At 34.1% G+C, this 4,382-nt stretch overlaps 1 pseudogene; it reads left to right on the top strand.

The window, feature by feature from the left end:
- Positions 1-591: 591 nt before the first annotated feature.
- LOC139899999 (ADP,ATP carrier protein 1, mitochondrial-like) lies at positions 592-2,128 on the top strand (annotated as a pseudogene).
- The last annotated feature ends 2,254 nt before the right edge of the window (positions 2,129-4,382 follow it).

Below are 4,382 nucleotides of genomic sequence, written 5' to 3'. Positions count from 1 at the left end.
AACCCCATCCAAAGTACCAGATACTTTAGTACTTTGATGTTGTTTTTATCATGTCCGAAGAATTTGACTGACCAAACATTTATGGGAAGTGATATGTACACAACCATTTTTTACATATACACAACCAAACATGCTTTACAGTATTGTACAGTACAACATTGTAAAGCATGTTTGGTTGTGTATGTATAAAAAATGATTGTGTACATATCATCAACCAACATTTATTGACGCCAGAAGTACAGGTTTATATTAGTCATTTCTGTTTGGTGTGTTCCATAATTAGTAAGACTATAATAGGTTTCAATTTCATTATATAACGATTGATACTCTGTTTTGTCTTCCTTTAATTTAGTTATTGTTTGTTGAACGATATATGTATTAATTTGACAACCATGCAATGAAATACTGGAACTGACGTTTCATTTTGTTGCAATCCTATAACTTTTTTTGACTGTAGGAAGGAAGATCATTTGGAACAACAATGGCTGATGATCAGAATCATGATTTAGCTCAGTATGGTGCGTCGAACAGAGGCAATTCAGATATGGAAATTAAACAAATGCAGGGTTCAATTATCCAATGACACGATCGATGGTAACTGAGAATGCTTTTCCTGTGTTTTTTCAAGCACCTTCAGAGAAAGGACCTTATGGTAATTTTGCCAGCAATTTTGGTTTGGCTGCTATTTCAGCTGCTACCACAAAAATTGCTTATGCACCATTTGCTCCAATTGAGCGTATTAAGCTTTTGATCCAAAACCAAGATGAGATGTTTAAGAGTGGCCGTCTTCAACAACCTTACAAGGGTACGAAGGTTATGGAAGACTATTTCAAAAGAAGAAGCATCAGTAAGGAAGAAATTTTGTCTCTGTGGAGAGGACACACAGCTAGTGAAGACTGTTTCAAAAGAACCGTTAGTGAGGAAGGATTTTTGTCTTTGTGGAGAGGAAATACAGCTAATGTTATTCGTTACGTTCCTACTCAGGTAATTTGTTACTCTTTTTTATACAACTCATACTGATCATGAAGCAGCATTATGAATCTATATGTCTTTGTTTTGAGCTTTTTCCAGGCACTTAACTTTGCATTCAGGGATTACTTTAAGAAGAGTTTGTTCGGTATTAAGGAAGGACATGATCCATATTGGAAAGTGTTTGGTGGTAACATTGCCTCTGGTGGTTTTGCTGGTACATCGTCTCTACTGTTTGTACACTCATTAGATTATGCCAGAACTCGTTTGGCTAATGATGTAATTGAGAAGGGTGGAGAAAGGCAGTTTAAAGGTCTAGTTGATGTGTACAAGAAGGACATATGCGTCAGACGGTATTTCTGGATTATACCGCGGGTTCAACATCTCGGCTGTTGGTATCTTTGTGTACCGTGGTTTGTATTTTGGACTCTACGATTCTCTCAAACCAGTTTTTACCAGATCTTTGGAGGTGAGTATAGCATATTAATTATTGCTGTTCTTTTATTCCTAATAATGTTTGATAATGATGGATATTAAAATTGATTTTTTTTTCAGGGTAGTTTCTTTCTTCGGGATACTTTGTATTTCATACCCACTCGTTACGAGGTTAGTAAATTGATTTTTTTTTTTTTTTTTAAATTGATCTTTTATTCTGTATAATGAATGATAAATGATGGCTGAAAAGTGAAAACCCCTTCTTTCTTCAGGATAGTTTCTATGCTAGTTGTTTTCTGGGTTGGGTCATTGCCAGTGCTGCTGGGTTAGCCTCATACCCAATTGACACAGTGAGAAGAAGAATGATGATGACGTCAGCAAGTGAAGGTGTCAAGTACAAGAACACATTGGATGCATTTAAGAAGATTGTTAAGAAAGAAGGGGTTAAGTCATTGTTCAAGGGTGGAAGTGTAAACATCCTCAGAGCTATCCCTGGTGCTGGTGTGCTTGCATGTTATGATCAGAGACAGAAACACTTTTCTTATATGCAGTATGATATATGATGGAGACAAAATGACTAAGTAGACTAATTTAGATTCTGCTGTGTTTCCTTGAATTTCATGTGTGTTATCACACACCATCTGAACAATTTTATTGCTGTTCAAGTAGAACGTAAGAACTCATTTTGTTTCAAAAGAATGGGTGCCTTTTTGGTCTACCGTTATATTTATAACTACATTTATTCTGAGGCCAGAATTATGTTTGATTTTCATCGAATTTCTGATGAGAATTTGAAAACATGTGATGTTTTTGGGTGCTTGCAGGAAGGTATTTAAAATATAACTATATGTGATCAGTGTAATATTTATACAAGTGTGTGTATAAATGTACAAGACATTATTACGCGGATAGTCCTCATTTGAACTAATAATCTCTAAACCTTTTTTGCAGCGGTAGTCCTCGTGGTTTATATTTTTTGCATTAATGTGAATATGATGTGACGGCAAAAAACGTCCTCTTAACTTTTTATTCTTCATCTTCTTCTTCTACCATATCTCCAAATATGTGCAAATTATGAACCTGAATAAAAATCCCCAGATCTTCTTAATTGTAGGAGTAGTTGTTTCTTATTCTTGTACTACAGAGACGGTCAGGAGACTTTATTGAATAAAAATGTAGTTGATAATGAAATAAAATTATAGTTGGCAACCATATCTGTGCAATTGGCCTACGTACAGCAGGTAACAATCCGAAAATGAAACTTCTAAAAAACCTTTGCAATCTTATTTAAAATTAAATATATGTTTTTACTTCAGCTGTTGGGAAACAAAGAAGATGCTATATTGCATCTTACACAGATCTTATCAAGCGTAATCTGTCTGATGAAATATCAAATGCTATAGCTGTAAAAATTTTAATAGCATTAAAGGGCCCTAAAGACATATCTGATAGCATAAAAAAGCGTGACCGTTTAATTGAAAAGATAAAAAAAGTGGAGATCAAAGTTCCAAACTTGTCTCTGTATTAGAGTTGAAGCTTTCACCTAAACAGAAACGATTTACATTAAGCGAATGCTGTTGCTACTCCATTCTAACAAGATAGATCAGACCCATAGCGATAGTTACCCAAAAGAGAGAGATCAAACTACAGGCCAAAAAGGAAAGTTAAGAGGGCGGCTCAGATTAGAGGCTGTCAAGGTGCAGTGGCTAAAGACGCTGCCTATATTGGTAACTTGAAATCAAGCCAACGGTCAAATGCAAGAGCATCTTCCAGGAAGAAATCCAGAAAACAGAGCGCGTGTGGGGTCCTTCAGATTACTGTTTTAAACTTAGGGCCTGTTTACTTTATTTTGCATTAAGCTCTGTATGGGTATAAACCGCTATATGGATATAGAATGACTGTTTGTAGCAATGAGTGAATGAATAATGTTGTTTACTTTAAATGCCGAATGACTTGTCTGGATGATTTAAATGACAAGTTTACCCTTTATAATAATTAATAACTTGCAACTTAATACTAACAACCTTAATATTAGTGTATATAATTGATTGAACAAAGAAAATATCAACTGGCAGTTTTTAAATTATAAACAGCTGAAACATTTGATTAACAATATCGATAACATCACAATTGAAGATTCATAATTCAACAAGCAAAAAGCAACTCACTTAAAAAGTCAAAAACGGTAATACATTTTTTTTCATTTAAAACCCAAATCGATGAAATAAATGAAAACCATTTGTAAAATGTTTAATAATGGCATAATTAATATTCCGTAATACTGTAATCAAAAGGCCATAGATATTTAAATCTATCTTTGCTGCTTCTAAATCAATTTGAAGATGCTAGATGTTTAATAATGTTTAATAGAAGTAGTTTCTATTTCTATTGAATATTTTTGTAAGCTAGAAATAAAAGAAAAAAATGAATACAGAGTAGATCGAAAAGCTTCATTAATTATAGAAAAGATAGTAATGGTTGGTTGATGAGATGTGCAGGTAGGTTTGCTTTTGAAAGAAAAAAATAAATAAATAATTACGGAAGAAAGAGTGGGTAGTACCGGAAATAGAAGATGCTAGATGGGGAGTAGTGCACTTTCATGAGTGACCGAGACAGTCGTCCAGTAAGATTAGCTCAATAGATAAGGTGCAAGTAAACACAAGAAAAATATGACCGAATAAGTCAATGGCTCAACTCAGCCCATTAATGCATATGTAAACAGGCCCTTAGTGTGTTCAAATTTTGTAGCATTATGATTAAAATGAGGCATGTTTGAATTGTTCTCTGTTTGCCCCTTGTCATAACTCATTAGCAGGGCAGTACATATTTACATTGTTCAATGGCTTCCGGAGGATCACCAATCCATTGCAATATCATTTTCTGTTTCAATAACAAAGACTGATTATTATAGCTGATTAACAATATTAATGCCATTGTAGAATATCAATATCGGAACTTGTAAAAATAGTATCAGGGTT

This window comes from Rutidosis leptorrhynchoides, chromosome 3, assembly GCF_046630445.1.
Source record: "Rutidosis leptorrhynchoides isolate AG116_Rl617_1_P2 chromosome 3, CSIRO_AGI_Rlap_v1, whole genome shotgun sequence".
Classification (NCBI taxonomy): domain Eukaryota; kingdom Viridiplantae; phylum Streptophyta; class Magnoliopsida; order Asterales; family Asteraceae; genus Rutidosis; species Rutidosis leptorrhynchoides.
Note: the sequence above shows the minus strand (reverse complement) of the source record. Positions and strands in the feature narration are given on the sequence as shown.